The sequence below is a fragment of the Pongo abelii genome, chromosome 20 (genome assembly GCF_028885655.2).
Source record: "Pongo abelii isolate AG06213 chromosome 20, NHGRI_mPonAbe1-v2.0_pri, whole genome shotgun sequence".
NCBI lineage: Eukaryota > Metazoa > Chordata > Mammalia > Primates > Hominidae > Pongo > Pongo abelii.
In genome coordinates, this window is record NC_072005.2 from 35559882 (window position 1) to 35577883 (window position 18002).

The 18002-nt window shown below is 44.9% G+C and overlaps 1 protein-coding gene across 18 annotated transcripts in view; it reads left to right on the forward strand.

Moving 5' to 3' along the window:
* Positions 1-18002, forward strand: part of ZNF536 (zinc finger protein 536) — a 492422-nt gene that overhangs the window by 59163 nt on the left and 415257 nt on the right. The window contains exon 1 of one of the 18 annotated variants that reach the window (XM_054538828.2): positions 8182-12063. The exons of the other annotated variants lie outside the window; for them this stretch is intronic. The gene's annotated coding sequence lies outside the window, so the exon portion shown is untranslated. Of the gene's footprint in view, positions 1-8181; positions 12064-18002 lie in introns of those variants that run through there. 18 annotated transcript variants of the gene reach the window in all.

Genomic DNA, 18002 nt, shown 5'->3' on the forward strand with positions numbered 1-18002 from the left:
GTGGGGAAGTCCAGGCTGCCTTCTCTGGGCTGCTGAGCCCTATGCAGAGCTATGGAGAAACTTCCAGAGTCGCAGGTGTCTGGGAGGTAGCATGGGTTCCATATCCTGTGGGTGGGGTGAACTACAATGTGGAGACATGTTCTTGAGTCTCTGAACAGGTTCCCCCATGAGGCAAAGCCCAACAAGGGTGACTTCTTTCTCTCTTGTGTGACACCCTGAGTCCCTGTCTGCCAGCCAGCAGCCTGGAACCAGGGCTGAGAGCTGGTGGGGCTTTTGCTAAAGGCTGAGTGACCGCGTCCAAGTGCCACCTGTGGTCGGGCTCCCCATCACTCACCAGGTGACTCAGTGGCTTGGTCCAGTCTTGGACAAATCCTGTCCCAAAGCTGCTCCGTGTTTGTCACCTCAATCAGACTCCAGATCACAAACTCCTGGATGGGGTGTATTTCCGGCATGGGAGCTGATACAAACTTAAAATACAAAAGAAAGGGTGACATGTGTATTTGATATCTTCGGTGGCCTCATCTGAGGCTGCCCCTGATATCTCTGTAAACTCACCCTCGGACGTAATTAGCCCAGCCCACCTTCTCCTGACCACACGTCTCAGAGGTCACTACATAAACCAGGGAAATTGATAGCAGAATTATGCACTCAGAAATTAATTTTATATTGTACTGAATATATTTTTTTTTTATTGTGACTTTATCTTGCTGGAAAAGTGCTTACTTCTGATTTTGTGGATATTCCTGACCGTGGATTACTTTTATTTTGGTTTTTACACAACAGTTATATTAGAAATTTGCTGTTTTATTCTTACCTTCTTAGTAAAAATCCTTTTATCACACAATGGGTAATTTATATCCATTACCAGGCCTTTCAATCCTTTTCAGTGGGGCTGTCAGTGCCGTTGGCACAGTAATGATTAATGTGATCTAATAATAGTGTACCATTATATTACCTTAGTAAAACATGTACCAACACCCTATTCCGATCTACCAAATTCATAGCTTCCTATAATATTTTTGTTGAAAGACAGGATTACTATTTTTCAAAGCTGATTTTTTTCCCCTTTAACATATTTAATGAAATTCACAATTCTTTGCCTTAGTAATCCTGGTCATGTGACTGGGCTTGATGGGTGAACTCCACATCTGTAGGCCCTGTTGTGATTTGTCAGGAGAAAGGTCCAACCATCCCAGTGATCTGCCAGAGAGATTATTTTGTTTTTGTTGGGCCTGGATTGTTTTGCCTTGAAAAAAAGAAAAAAAATTGTCAGGTTTCCAGTCCCTTCTGATGTGTAATAAGGAAGGTGTGTTTTAGATTGAAAGGCAAAGGAGGAAGCAATTTGTTTTCTTCCTTCCCTCTGTCACCTGCCTCTGTCTGCTGGTGAATCGGAGGTATAGCCGAGCCAGTGGAAGTAGCTTTAAACCGCTTCCCCAGAAATGCCCCTCTCTGACCCATCCGCTCCTCTAGCTGTGGCCCAGCCTCTTTGGGTCTGACATAGGGTCTTTTACATTTGGCATTATTGAAATTTTGGGCTGGATAGTGATTGGTTGCAGGGCCCTCCCGTGCACTGTAGAATGTTTGCAACATCCCTGGTCTCTGCCCACTAGATGCTGGTAGCATGCCTCCACCAACACTTCCTCCATTGTGACCATCAATATAGCTCCAGAAATCGCCATATGTCCCCTGGGGGGCCCAATCAGCTCTTGTTGGTCTAACCTATAGGAAAATGAGCAGATATTTTTGGCGTGTGGGGGAATTCCTGTCGGAGTTCCAGAGTTCCATGGTGCTTCTTCAGAAGTCTTTGGCTTTGGGAGAGAAGATGTGTGGGTGAAGACAACGCAAGGCGTCCTTTCCTTGGCTGAAATACAGCCCCCTTCCTCCTCTCTCCCTCCTCCTCTGTCATGAGCCTGGCCCGAGCGAGGGCCTGAATCTTAGTGTCTTCCACTTAAATCCCATTATAATCATGCTCATGATTGGTAACATTCCACCTTTTCAAAGGGCTTTAAAATCTGTGTCAACCAAGGATGACATTATTGTAGTGCGGGCGAGATGTATTCAAACAATTACACACTCAAATCAAAGTGGGAAGGTTTGTCCTTCTATCTCAGCGCCTTTGTGTGATGTGGCTTCAGCCAGCACCACAGTCCTCACAGCCCCAGAGACCTTCAACAGAAAAATAAATGGGAAGAAACAGGTTTTGCCCTTGGTACCACTCAGCTTGGAAGGCGGCTTGAGTATTTGGGCTCCTTAGGGCTAGAGGGTGGGGGAGCAAGGAGAGATTGTTGAGCATAGGAGAGAGAGAGAGACAGACAGAGAAAGAGAGAGAGAGACAGAGACAGAGAGATAGAGAGAGACCGAGAGAGACAGAAAGACAGACAGACAGAGAGAGAGAGAGAGAGAAGGAGAGAGACAGAGAGAGAGAAATCCTTGTTTTTGATTTGGAACAAAAACTACTGCTGCAACTTTGGCTCGAAATATGCAATCAACTGACATCAGGAAAAGTATTTTGAATACAAAATTTATATTGAAATACTTGAATCTTGATACGTGTGCACCCACATACATGTATATATTTAAATCAAGGATATAGACAATGAGAAATAAAGCTTCTGTCATAAAAATATTGCCTGCAGTATTTGCCCTTAGATAATTCTGCCACATTGGAATACAGTTTTGTACTGTTAACATTTCCATACGAGACACTCTTGCTTGTTTTTACAACTGATCCTTGATGATAACAGCAAATGAGGAAATGGCTCTGATTTACCTTTGTGTTAGGAAGATTTGGAATCCATTGTGTTGTTTGGTTTAGGAAGCATTTTAGTGACCTACTCCTTTACTGGTTTCTGGTCTATCTCTCCTACTGCAACATAAGAGTGGTGAGGGTAGGGGCTTATGTGTTTTGTTCCTTGTGATTTCCTCAGTTCCTGAAATGGTGCCTGATGCACAATAGCTTCTCAATAAAGCTTTGGTGACTAGATGGATGGATTGGAGGATGGATACATAGATGGGTGGATGGATGGATAGATGGGTGGAGGGGTGGGTGGGTAGGGTGATGGATGGATGGATTGATGAATGGATGGCTGGATGGATGAGTGGATGGATTAATAGATGAGTGGATGGGTGGGTGGGTAGGTGGGTAGATGGATGGGTGGATGGGTGGGTGAGTGGATGGATGCATAAATAAATGGATAGATGAATGGATGGATGGGTAGATGAATAGACAGATGGATGGATGGGTGGATAAATGGGTGGATTGATGGAGGATGGATAGATGGATAGATGGGTGGATGGATGAATAGATGGGTGGGTGATGGATAGATGGGTGGTTGGATGGGTGGGCGGATGGGTAGGTAGATGAATGGGTATATGGATGGATGGATGGATGGATGGATGGATGGATGGATAGATGGATGGATGGGTGGATGAGTGGATGGATGGATGGATGGATGGGTGGATGGATGGGTGGGTGGGTGGCTGGATGGTTGGGTGGATGGATGGATGGATGGATGGATGGATGGATGAGTGGATGGATGAGTGGGTGGGTGGCTGGATGGGTGGGTGAATGGATGGATGGATGGATTGATGGATGGGTGGATGGGTGGATGGGAGGATGGATGGATGGTGGGTGGATGGATGGATGAATGGATGAATGGGTGGATGGATGGGTCTCTATCTCAAGCCCTAACATGTACCTTAGAATATTGGGCTCATTGATCCAAATGAAATCTCACTTTTACCATCTATTCACTCATTGGCCTCCCAAACATTTTTTGAAATGTTTATTTTCAAAATCTAATGATCAGTTATAACAAGGCATTTTCTTTTAGTCTAGTGTTTTAAAATGGAAAAAATATGCCTAGAACTGTGCTAGGCAACCTCTGTGAACTGAAAACCACCCTGTTATAAAAATGTCTTTAAAAATCCACAAGGGCACATACACAGATGACTGGGACTGAAGGCATGGAGGTCACACAGGCAAAGATGATCTCTTTCAAAGTAGGATGTGAATGAGGGATTTATGAGGCTAAAAGGACTTCCTGCCCACGTGACTGGATGTCCATCTCCTGGGAAAACCTCTGCAATCTGCACTGTATTCCATGTTCTTCTGGAGATTCTCATGTGTCCTCTTCAGACCTGCCATGCCTTGGTCTCTGTGGGACTTGCCACTGCTCAGTCCTATTAGGTCAGCTGTCTTGAGGGGATAGGCTGAGGCTCTGGGGAGTGGGGTTCCCAAGTTCTGGCATGGTGTATGCAATGTACCCATCTATTGGAAAACTTATTCTCAGTGATGAGAGTGGTCCAAGTTACCTCACCTTGACTTTTAAATTATAGTACCATGGACATCATAGCAGTACCAGTGAGAATGTACTAAAGAAGAAGGATAAATGACCTCTATGTCTGACAATGCATAGCAAAGGTATAGGCTTTGGAAGCAGATTTCCTGGGTTGGAACCCCGGCTCCACCATTCAGTAGCTCTCTGACCCAGTATCAAGGGACTTGCACCTCAGTTTTCTCATCTGTAAATTGGGAACAACATGACAGTCTGGTAGATTACACTATGTGATGCACTTAAAACACTGCCTGGTTCAAAGTAGGCATTTAATACAAGCATGGCACTGTTATTATTTTCATTTCCTCTCCTCCATCATCTTACCCCCTTTCTTCATCTTTATTGAAGATTAATGAAAATATAGGCCATTTTCAGATAATTAGGCTTTTCCTCTCAGTCTCATACCAGTGCTAGGAACCCCAAGATGTTGCCAGGCATGTGGTCTTTCCAGCATCCCTTGGGACCTTGGTTAGCAAGTTCAGAGAATGTCAGAAAGGGTGGTGAGTTTCCTAAGCCAACTTCTCCATCCCATTCCTTTGTGAAGGAGCATTGTTGACACATCACTGGGGACTTGGGATTTGCTTGGTGTTTGGAGAACGCATTCCTGAGATGGATGCCCCATGGTCACGGCGGGTGGGTGGGGACAGCCAGCCCTTAAGAGGGAGGGGAGGCCTGTGGTTTTTCTCCTCCACCCCCTCACAAGTGAGACTGTTTTGCACCATGGCCCGGTTTTATATTTTTAGCTTCCACTGAAATTTAATGTTTTGCTTTTGGTTTATTATGTATGCAAGTATCTTGCTGATAAATTACATGTGTAATTGTACCATCGTAACCACTGCTAGTCAGTGACAACATATAATTAAACTCACCCTTGTAGTCATTGAACTTTTCTGTCCCTGACAAGATCACTGACCACTCCAAGGAGGGCATACCTCCATGTATGAGCCATGTGAGTGCCCAAGTGGCCGGACCACCCCAGGGGCCCCTGTGCTTTCCTGCACATGTGCACAGGCCGACTTCCCCTGGATGGCCACACATGGGATGCAAAGGTTGGCTCATGAGGCCCAGGGGTGCTTCTCTCTTTATTTCTGTGTCTATGCCTGGATGATTATTGGCTCCAGAGTGGGTGGCTGGTAAATACTTTTGCGAGCGAATTAGAATTTTCTTCAGTCGCCTCTGAGCCCTCTTTTCTCATAGGACCCCCAATGCCCATCCCGCTCATTTTTTAGAGGTGTTTGTTACGTTGCTCTTATGCCTCTGTGCCAAGGCTACAGCCTGTGAGTCACATCCAGCACACTGCCTGTGTGTGTTGGGTTTTTTTTTTTACATTTAAGAATTTAAAACAATTGCAATAAGATACACATAATATAAAACTTACTATCTTGACCATTTTAAAGTTTAGAGTTCAGTGGCATTAAATAGTTACATCACTGTGCAACTGTCACCACCTCCCATCTCTAGAACGTTTTGAAACTGAAACTCTATACCCATTAAATAACTCCCCGTTCTCCCTACCCATTCCAAGTCCTGGCATCCACTATGCACCTGTCTGTCTCTGTGAATTTGACTACTCTAGGTACTTTATATAATGGAACCATATGGTATTTTTCATTTTATGACTGGTTTATTTTGTTTAGTAGAATGTCCTCAAGGTTCATCCATATTGTGGCCTGTGACAGAATTTCCTTCCCTTTTAAAGCTGAAAAAGATTCCGCTCTACAGTATGTATATACCACATTTTATTTTTTTTGTTCGCTTTTCTTTTATTTTGAGACAGGATCTTACTTTTGTTCTCCAGGCTAGAGTGTAGTGGCATGATCATAGCTCACTGCAACCTTGAACTCCTGGGCTAAAGCGATTTTCCTGCCTCAGCCTTCTGAGTAACTGGGACTACACGTTCACACCACCACTAATTTTAAAATTTTTTTGTAGATATGGGATCTTTCTATGTTGCCCAGGCCGCACTTGAACTTCTGGGCTCAAATCATCTGCCAGCCTCAGCCTCCCAAAGTGCTGGGATCACAGGCATGAGTCACTGCACCCGGCCCCCTATGTTGTTTATCCACTCACCCATCAATAGACACTTGGGCTGCCTCCACCTCATTGCTCTTATGAATAATACTGCTGTAAATGTGGGTTTATATGTTTCTTTTTTAAAAAAATTTTACTTTAAGTTCTGGGATACATGTGCAGAATATGCAGGTTTGTTACATAGGTATACATGTGGCATAGTAGTTTGCTGCACCTATCAACACATCATCTAGGTTTTAAACCCTGCATGTATTAGGTATTTGTCCTAATGGTCTCCCTCCCTTTGCCCCCCACCCACCAACAGGCCCTGGTGTGTGATGTCCCGCTCCTTGCATCCATGTGTTCTCATTGTTCAACTCCCACTTATGAGTGAGAACATGCGGTGTTTGGTTTTCTGTTCCTGTGTTGTTTGCTGAGAATGATGGTTTCCAGCTTCATCCATGTCCCTGCAAAGGACATGAACTCATCCTTTTTTATGGCTGCATAGTATTCCATGGTGTATATGCACCATATTTTCTTTATCCAGTCTATCATTGATGGGCATTTGGGTTGGTTCAAAGTCTTTACTTTGTAAATAGTGCTGCAACAAATATACGTGTGCATATGTCTTTATAGTAGAATGATTTATAATCCTTTGGGTATATATCCAGTAATGGGATTGCTGGGTTAAATGGTATTTCTGGTTCTAGATCCTTGAGGAATTACCACACTGTCTTCCACAATGGTTGAACTAATTTATACTCCTATCAACCGTGTAAAAGCATTCCTATTTCTCCACAGCCTCGCCAGTATCTGTTGTTTCCTGACCTTTTAATGATCGCCATTCTAACTGGTATGAGATGGTATCTCTTTATGGTTTCGATTTGCATTTCTCTAATGACCAGTGATGTTGAGCTTTTTTTCATATGTTTGTTGTCCGTATAAATGTCTTCTTTTGAGAAGTGTCTGTTCATATCCTTCACCCACTTTTTGATGGGTTTGTTTGTTTTTTTCTTGTAAATTTGTTTGGGCCTATATGTTTCTTCAAGACCCCGCTCTTAATTCTTTTGGGTGGAATTGCGGGATCTATGGTAATTCCATGTTTAATTTTTTGCGGAACCGCCATACTGTTTTCCATAGTGGCTGCACTATTTGGCGTTTCTGCCAGCAGCGTGCCAGGCCTCTACTTCCTCCACACCCTTGCCAGCACTTGTTTTTTCCGTTTTTATGCTAGCAGCCATCTTCATGGGTGTGCGGTGGCTCTTAGTATGGTTCTGCCTGTTCTCGTATGGCCTATGAGCTAAGAATGGCTTTTCCATTTTTGTATGATTGCGAAAAATCAAAAGAAAAATAATATTTCATGATACCAGGACATTGTATGAAATTTAAATCTCAGGGCCCATAATAAAGTTTTATTGGCATGCAGGCACTCCTATTTGTTTATATGTTGTCTGTGGCTGCATTTACACTACAAAGGCAGAGTTGGGTAGTTGAGACAGAGACTGTGTGGCCCGCAAAGCCTAAACTAGTTACCACCTGGCACTTGATGGGAAACCCTTGCCAATCCTGCCCTGTGGTAAGCGTTGTATGCTTTATCTGTTTAATCTCCTCTCTAATCCATTTTGCAGACACAGAAACTGAGGCTCAGCAAAGATAAGTAACTTGTACAAGTCACATGTTACCTAAACAGGACACATGTGCCTGTCCGTGTGACTCCAAATCTTGCACTCCTCACTACCATATTAAATGAACAAAATCATTTGAAGATTGCTCTTTCTAGGGAACTGTTTCTTTTTTTCCCTTTTTCTTTTCTTTTTTTTTTTTGAGACAGGGTCCCACTGTTGCCCAGGCTTGAGTGCGATGGTGTGATCACGGCAGCCTTGACTTGACTTCCTGGGCCCAAGCCATCCTCTTGTCTCAGCCTCCCAAGTAGCTGGGACTACAGACATCCACCACCACACCTGGCTACTTTTTTTGTATTTTTTTGTAGAGACAGGGTTTTGCCATGTTTCCCAGGCTGATCTTGAACCACTGACCTCAAGCGATCCTCTCACCTTGGCCTCCCAAAGTGCTAGGGTTATAGGCAGGAGCCACTGCTAGGCCTCTAGGGGACTTTTATGGGTGTTTTTAGTAAGCCTGAGGTCAGGTCCTAGTTGAGAAAAAAAAAATTGTAATTATACAAAGATGTGATGTTGTCATTGGGAGAGGAAGCCAATTGAGGGAGAGAAATGAAGATGGAAGGAGATGTTAGGTGAGCTAAGCTTTCCTTTATTTCTTATGTTTAAATTCTAAGACCCACGCCTTATGTTGCATGGCAAGATGAGCTTTCAACTCTAAGAAGGAGATAGCTTTAGGATGCAGGCATGTTGACATGCACAGGATTTCCTCAGGATTAGAAGAAAAGCCAAACCAATCAATAACTTCTTCTTGCATTAAAAAAGTGAATTATTTCCATAACCAAGAGGAAAGTAAGCTAGGGTCTACAAGGGAAGCTGTTGATTGATTCCTTCTCCTTCATTCTTTGGATCGCATGTTGTTTGGGGTGAATCATTGTGTAGATACCTTTGGCCCACCCCAACACGTTTTTCCCCAAATGTAGAGATCTGCTCTCCCATCTCTCAGAGGCTGTCTTGGGCACTCCTTTTGCCTCTCGGGCTCTGATGGTCAGTGGGTGCGTTGTTACTGATGAAGGAGTGGTTAGTTCTCTCTCTCTGCCTCCTCCCCTTCTCACCACCCTCTCTGTCCACCAGGATGTGTGGACTTGGTACCAGGAACCTTCTGATATTTCTTGATACAGAGGACAAAGCGTGGATAGTTATTTGTTCTTTCTTCCACGGGAGAAAAGTTTTAATTGATTTTACATATTTGTGTGCATTATGGAAATCACCCATCAGTCCCAAGTACTTAGGGGATGTTGGGGGCTGCAGGAAATGGCTGGTCTTGCGTCTATCTCAGGCGAAGAGATTGTGGTTCTCCTTTATGTTTGGGAATGCACGACATTCCCCCCGCCTGCCAGCCCCCAGTAACTACTGTATTTCAACAATAGGCTTCACGCGGCTGCAGTGTGAGGCACAACAGTGTTTTTCATGAACTTTTGGCTGTGGTTTAGGCCTGGCAGAGCTGGACTCTTACCCTTAGAGTTTTCTGGCTCGATTCATTTTGCACAAAGGAAAGTATGATAATCGGAGTTGCAGGATGATAATGTGATCGGCATGTTAGCACATTGCAAGAAAGACAGAAATGACTTTGGAGTTTGCATTTCATCCTTGAAAATGTGCAGTGCTGCCTGAGCCAAGGGGCTTCTACTTAGTAGGTGCTTGATAAATACTGGAAGAAGGGGTGAGGGTGGCAGTTGCTTTGTGCCTGAGAAGAGGCAGGAGAAGTATGTGATAACCTATGCCCATACATTTTGGAAACAGGGATAGCTATTAGATTTTTTTTTTTCCTGTTTAAAGATGAAGTTTGGGTCTTGACCTGGTGTTGGTCTCTGCCTGCCTGGTTGCCCAGCAGGTGGTGGTAATGTGGCCACAAATTCATTTGACCTTGAGTTCCCTGACTCTTCTGCTCCGACGGCCCCTGTCTTTCACTATCTCTTGCCAATGAGCAGCTAAGCATTTATTGAGGGTCCCTGTGCTCAGCTCTAGAGGGTAGAGTGTGGCCCCCAACATGGAGGAGCTTGCTGCCCAGAAGAGAGGGAGTTTTAGCTGGGGAGGTAGAGGCACGTGTATTTGCTGAGGTGGCCGTGAAGGGGTGCATGTGTTGAATTTTCCCTACCCCAAGTCATTTTTATTTTCTTCTCACAATACCGCAAGAAAATAATAAAGTTTTTCTAATGTGGATGTGTGTGTATTATTTCATGTCTGAAAACAGTTAATAGTACAAAATGATGCTCTTGAGTGAGCTGAACTCAACAGAATAATTTTTATTCCTCAACAGAATATAACTTGAGACAATATTGACAGTTAAAAAATGTAAGTATGGCATATGTGGGAATCATTCACCAAATTTCTGTTTCTCCTCTCTAGGCCCCAATATGTGTGTGTGTGCGTGTGTGTGTGTGTGTATTTAAACATGACTTCAATGTTTTTAGAAATGTGACATCCTAAATTTGATCAGGTCTCCAGTAACAAGACAGTGGGTGGCCAATGCCCCCATGAGTGGCAGACTCCCTAGAGAAGGTTTTGGAAGTTTGCAGAATTCTTGCAGGATACCCCTGCCCTGACCCTTCAAACTCAACTCCTGCTTCCTTAGGTGGGTCACACTCCTCCCTCCTCTCCTACAGGGACTGAAGGCTGAGAGAAGCTTGTGAGGGAGTTTGAGGCAGGCATGCTTAGATGGAGGCTGCATAGGTGTGGGAAGGAGCGCTGCTCTTGGAGTGAGGAGGCTGGTTCTGATGTCTATCTGCAGTCCTCAGCCTGGGTGACATTGGAGAGCCTCAGGCCATTGCAGCTGCAGGCTGCTACCTGAAGGGTGGGTGTCTAAGCTTCTTTGTAGGTCTTAAACAGAATGACCTAGACCAGGTTGTCAGGAATGTACACACAGAGCCCTGGGGGTCTTGGTAGCATGCAGATTCTGATTCAGCAGGTCTAGGGGAGTGAGATTCTGCATACTTAACAGGCTCCCAAGAGATGCTGATGCTGCTGGTCCTCGGACCACACTTTGAGTAGCAAGAGACTAGAGGGATAATTCTCAAACTTGGCTATCGATTATAACAACACAGGGAGCTTTTAAGACCCGCCAATGTCTAGGTCTGCTCCCAGGCCAATCAAATCAGGACTTGCCCTGCAGGAAACAGTGTGATTGGAGGAGGGGGTGGGGAGGTTATCTGCTCGCTTGTAGCCAAGGTATGAATGGCTGGGGTAGTGTCGTGGATCTCCAACTTGGGCAGGTGTCAGAGTTGCGTGGAGGGCTTTGAAAAAACAACGTTGGGCCCCAACTCACATTTTCATATTCAGAAGGTCTTGTGTATCATCCAAGAATTTGAATTTCTAACAAATTTCCAGGCAATGCTGTTTCTGCTGCCCCAGGAACTCCGCTTTGAGAACCACTGGTCTAATGTAATCCCCTCCCAGTGGATATTCATGAAGCAGAAACCTCCAGGGAATGGGAGTTGGGGGCTCCAGGACACACAGAGCCCTGCCTCTGGGGTCACTCCGTGCACATCTGTTTTACACAGTGAGCAGCCTTGGAAAACTTTCACTTGAAAAAAATGTGGGTAGAAAAAAATGTTTGAAAACCTCTGAAGCAAAGGCAAGACTTTCAATCATGGGAATGGTGAATGTTCATTCTTTAATTGAGGGGCAAACCAGGCAGGATACTTGGTCCCTCTTGTTGCCAGATGTGGCCGTGTTTGCTCCTAGTCCTGCCCTGTCCTGCAGGAGGTGTTTTCCATGCTGAACTCCTGGCTCCCTCTTGCATATAAGAGTTCACACCTGTCCGGAGGCCTCCATGGGGCCCAGACCAGTGTCAGGCAGGGCAGCTTAGCTTGTGGGGAAATCCAATGTGTGCAGCTGCTAGCGCCTAATGACTGTGTACTGGGCGTCAAGCACCGTGCTCATTTATATGCATGATCTTATTTAATTCTGTAGTGACCTCATGTAATAAGTACTGTCATTATCCCATTTCAGAGATGAGTATTTGATGCTACCTTCCAGATTGACAATGTCCAGGAAAGCAGCTGCAGTGGAGGTGGAAGGGCAGTAGGATTCCCTGATTGGTAAGGGCAGTGGAGTGTCATGGGGAAGACTTTGTCCTTGTTGGTGTCTTGGGAAGAGAGCAGAACAGTGCCCTGTCAGCCCTGCAGGTCCCAGAACCCACTACCTGGGCCAGGTGACAGAACTCAGAGCCTTTGGCTGCTTCAGGAGATGTCACCATGGCTGTCTCTTCTTGGTCAAAGTCCCAGTTGGCCAAGACGTCCTGGGGAAAATGGGCAGGGAGGTTCCTCCTGGGTGAAACCCTTTTGTATAGCTCTTGATAGTGCAGAGGGGTCTGGGAGGAGATTCTGTGTACTAGCCGGGGTGAAGGGTGGGTGGATCTTTCCAGGGCTCAGGTCCTGTTTCTGTGGCTGCCATCTCTAACCATGGAAAGCTGGCTTGGACAGCTCTCAGCTTGCTCTCTGCCCCCAGGGAGGCTAAAATGTGTCCAAAGTTGCAGGTTTTTGCTGAGACATCATGCAAAAGCTGGTTCTTCTCCCTGGTCACCTAATGTGCTTGGGGCAGAGGCTGCGAGCCTTCTGGTTGGAGGAAGGGAGGCACAGATGGGTGTGTGGTCTTCCAAGCAGCATCTAGGTCCTTCTGGTGGCCAGAGGATGGCAGCATCCTTTAGACCTCATGGGAGCCACCCTCTGTCACCTGTGTATTTCCCTGGGTTCTCTTCATGGGACTCGGGCCTCGCCTCCGTATTTACAGCTGATGTTGGCAGTGGAGAGGGGAAGGTGAGAGTAAAACTTCCAGAAGAAAAGCTTCCTGTGAGGTGTTTGAGATGCTCCACGATCAGGGACGAGGCCCCAGCCAGGGAAGACCCTTCCAGTGGCCAGAACAGTGCTGCTTCTCCTGTACCTAAAACATCTCCCTCCTCCTCCAAGAGATTTTCAAAAGAGTCTTGAAGCTCAGTCCAACTGCAGCCCAAGCATCTGCCCTTCAGTTCCATCTTCAACTTAAATGAGATGCATTTAAGGAAAGGCTGGCCTGGAAACTACTGTGATCAGTACCAGGCACCTTTTTCCTAAAGTCCTTTTAGATGAACCATATAATCCCTTTGTATACCTGGAAATGATACGTGGGGGAAAGTTTACATCCAGTTTAACAGAATTTCTACTTAAGTGCTTTTTTAAATGGCCCACTTTTGATCTTAAGCCACTTCTTTTTGAACCCTTGAAGGTTTTATTACTGAACTTTAAAAAGAACATTCAATTCAGAGGGCTGGCATGTTCTTGAATGGAGCTGCATTTTGAAAGAAGGGAGATGAATTTCTTTCCCCAACAGAGACACAGGTGTCACCTACCAAGGGTGGTCAGAACTTTATTTTTTCTTCAGTGTAGCACCAGGATGTAGTGACTTTCTCTCTTTGAAGGACTAGGCGTGCAGATGTTATTATTAGGATTTGTAGAAATGATGACCACTCGAGTAAAGGAGTGGCCAGGAGCTGGGGGTGGAAATTCTTCCACAGGTAGCCCTTTCTCAAGGCTAAATGAACATCCCAGGCAGTGAACCTGCCTGTATTGTTATGCATGTGTACAGCATGGGAGCTTGGGTGCCAGGCAGCAGGAGCCCCCTGGACTTGCATTGTGCCCTTTATGAGTTAAATTTTCCCCACAAACCTCATGCCTTTTTTTTTTTTCTCTCAAGACGGAGTCTCCCTCTGTCACCCAGGCTGGAGTGCAGTGGTGCAATCTTGGCTCACTGCAATCTCCGCCTCCTGGGTTCAAAGGAATCTCCTGCCTCAGCCTCCCAAGTAGCTGGGATTATAGGCGCGTGCCACCATGCCCGGTGATTTTTGCATTTTTAGTAGAGATGTGGTTTCATCATATTGGTCAGGCTGGTCTTGAACTCCTGGCCTCATGATCAGCCCGTCTTGGCCTCCCAAAGTTCTGGGGTTACAGGTGTGAGCCACCCCGCCTGGCCTCATGCCCTTCTTTAAGGAATCCCACCGGGTCCTCTACAGTACCCTCTTCCCTTTAGAATAGCAGGCTAATTCCAGGTGTCCATTAGAAATTCAAGACATATCACCACATACTCTGACTCAAGCTGAGACCCTTGGTTGCAACTGGACCATAGGAGGTGTGCCCGGGATGTCCCCCTGTGGCTCATACCCCATCACCAGCTGTGCAGAGGCACCATACCCTGTCTTTGCTTTGCCATACAGTGCAGAGGATGTGCAACCAAGAACAGGTCTCTTGATGACCATTTGCATGGGAGTTTCCTAATGCTGGTAGCGTTGGGGTCAGAATCCTTACAGCATCCTGGGCTGTTGAAAGATCTTTGTCAACTGCAGAAGAACGGTGTGCTGACTCCTTCATCCTGTCTCACACCAAAGAAACTTTTTTGGTATCTAGGAGACTTGAGACCAGGGAATACATTATAGCGATGATTTCAGGATTGCTGGGAGAATCTGTTTCAGGTGTAGGTTCCCAGGCCCCATATCTGCAGGTATGCCAGTCTGGGAAGGAACCTGGGAATCTTCGTTTCTCCCAGTCTCCTTTGGCCATGCCAGTGGGCCTGGGATTATAGTAACACTAAACCTAAATTTTAGTGGGTGGACCTCAGAAGGCTGGATTCTGGAAGCTTCTTACTTCTCAGCTGCAAGACGACTTTGGGTCAAACATTTTTGAGCTCTGTTTTCTTACCCGTAAGAGAAATTGGCTCTATATGACTTCCAAGAGTCCCTCCAATTCTGAAGTTGTAGCACATTAAAAATAATCTGCATTTTAGGCCTGGCAGGTCACATTGCCTGCCAAAGGGGGGCCTGGGAAAGAAAAAGACTCTACAATGTGAAAGTGTGGGCTTCGTGGTATGAGGCCAAGTTTATAAAGGTAGCCTCTGTGAAAGAATCATTTGTATTTATTGAAATCACTGATTTTAATCACCTTGGATGCTCCCTTGATAAAAATTATAATCCTCTGTAAATTATGAATACCTTGAAATTCACAAATTCTATCACTTTTGTGATTGGCAACATTAAATGGCAACAGCTCATTTAAATAAGCAACATCTGGACATTATTATTTTTAGGGATTTTTCATCTGTTGATTTAGAAATCTGGGGCCTTTATGAATCTTGCATGAATATTCTTTTATATTCACATCTACCATCAAGACACAAAGGGATAGCCAAAAATATTGTCCAGTGACTCTTTGATGCAATGAATGTGTTTTTTAAACAACAAATCCATTGTGAATGAGAGAAGATATAAAATAGGCTGCCTGTGAGGGTAGGTGGTGGGGGTAGCTTGATCCTTCAAGAGCCAGAAGAGTCCAGCAATTCAAAGCCACAGTGGGGAGAAGGTTTAGATTTTATATATAATAATATAACATTTTAAAATCACAATATGATTTTGGGCTGATGATATTGGAATATGGCATTCACTATTTCTCAGACTAATCCAATTTAGAACAATGCATTCTGAGCAGGTTTGGTAAAAATAGAAGATCTATCATCCCATGATAAGATAATGCATTAATTTTTATGAGTGAGTTATGAAGATGTACAACTCAGTTAAGAGTTAGGATAAACATAATATTCCTTAATTAATCCATTATGCCATGGTACACATGTGCCATTTTTATTACCTTAAAAATGAAAAATGTCAAAAAAGGAAATTGCTGTTTTTTTATATCAAAAAAGCCTTTTTTGAAAAATCATAAAATGCCTAATCTAATTCACCATATAATACTAATGAGCTTAACAAGCCATCTCGATGCACAGTTTAGGATAAAAGGTCATCAGTTTCTGGCAGTCAAATTCCACTACTTTTCAGACGAGGCAAAACCTTTCAGCACCAAATATCGGAAACGGCATTTGTGATTAAGCGTTATTAATAGCTATTTGTTATGAATGTGGGAGAGTTTTAGAAATTCATATTATACCCTCTTCGAGTTTTCTAAATCTTATCATTGCAGATGCCAAGAGCAGGCATTTCCCCCTGTCCCGCCCCGGCGAATCTGATTAACCTGTTGTCCATCCCAATTCTGGGTGGTGTTGAATAGGAATTTTACATTCACACAGCGCTTTCCGTTTCATGCCACACTTAATTTCCCCAAATCTCTCTGAATCCCCTACATTTATTTCCTGGGGTCTCTTTGCTCTCCAGGCAGCCTTCCTGTCCTCTGTATTTGCCACTGTCATCTGCCTGGTGTTTCTTTTGTCTTGTCACAGAACCGGCCCTGTGGAGGTACAGGCTGGGCACCTTCGGCCGCAGTGCACACAGTGGCCGCAGCCAGCCTTGTTATGGAAAAGAATTGCCCAGTGGGTTGAGGGAATGGGCAACAGCAGACTAGAATCATGAAGCTGAAAGGAATATTGCCGACTGGAGGTCATTTTTCCCAACTGAGGGGCAATAGTTTGCCACTATAAACTGCACATTGCAGTCAGTATATGTTTTATTAAACCATTTAAGGAACTTGGGAGCCATTTCATTTAAACTTCCTGCTTGATGGAACTGAGGGCAGAGCCCAGAGCAGCTCACAAAAGAGGCCTGGAGTAATTTGCCGAAGAAATACCCCAGGTACCCGGCAGGATGACCGTAATGGGGGGAGCCTGGCGAGGGCTGGACCCAGCGCTTACAGTACTCTTCGACGCCTGAGTACACAAGTGTGTGTGTGTCTGTGTGTGTGTGTCTGGAGGTTCGAGTCTCAGCTCTGCCGCTAACTAGCTCCATGACCTTGGTCAAATCTCTTAGCTTCCCCTGGACTATTTCTGCTGCTGCAATAGGAGGGGATGGGGTTTGATAGGAGAGGCTGGGTCCTTTCTAGCTCAGTGATTCCATAAAATGCTGGATCGTCGGGGAGTTGCCCCTGGAACTGTGGTTCTGGGATGCCCCATCAGGCCCCTGGTCATCACAATGGAAAGTCAGCCTTTGTGTCTGCCCTGCCTGGGAAGTGATTCTGGCTGTGGACGTTTTCATAGGCTCTGGGGACTGTGGCTCCCCTAATCCAGTGGTGACGTGTGGGTTCTCAGCATAGAGCAGGGAAACCAGCAACAACTTACTTCTCATATTAAACGGAAATAACCTCTTCACATGATAATTTTGTGTCTGAGGAAATAGGAAGCTGAGGTGCGTGCACTGTGCCTCTGAGCCTCAGTTATTCTGTCTGCAAAATGGTGTAGTGGCGATGCGGACGCCGTTGCTTTAGCTGTAAAAAGCGACAGAAGGGATGCCCTGGGTCCCTTCTGTTATCACTCTGGGTAACTTTGTGATTACAATTTAGCTTTAACAACTCTTGTGAATTGCATGCCTGCACATTCCGTGTTCACAGTTTGTGTCTAGGAAGAAAGGAAGGATGAGGTGAGATGTGCTTTATCTTTAAGAGTAATGGACAGAATGCAATCTGCATTGTAGCTTTCTCAGCCCTAACTGGTGGTCCTTAGTAGGTGGCTTTAATTCTACAAAGTTATATAACCGAATCTTTTGTCTAATTGGTAACTATATTTAGGAGGTAGAGAAATATGTGAGCTATTCGTTTCGATTAAATTTTTTATTATGCACTCTGCATTTGGATTGACAACTATTAATATTAAAGAGCTTGGCCAAATTGAAATTTGTATTGCTGGAGAGACTTAAATATAATGTATGACGCTGAAAAAAAAAGCCCAGGGAAAAGGGGAATTACCAGGCTGGGTGCAGAGAGGTCCCTGCCAGGTGCTGATGTGGGCTAGGTAGAATCTGTCCCACCACTGCACACTGAGGAGGGAGGTGTGTAGAGGCCTCTGCAAAGCCAGTGTCAAGGTCTCAAGGATTGAGATACTTTCATGGAGATGATGCTAAATAAAGATGTAGAGCACGTTTTAGCAACATATACAAATAATTTTTTATAATCACTGTTTGTATATAATATTTTTTCCCAGCACTATTAAGAAGGTTTGGGGGTAAGGCAGAGAAAGTCGTTCTAAAATAGGATGCATGGAGCACTGGCGCAATGATGTGGAAAAGGGAGGCCAG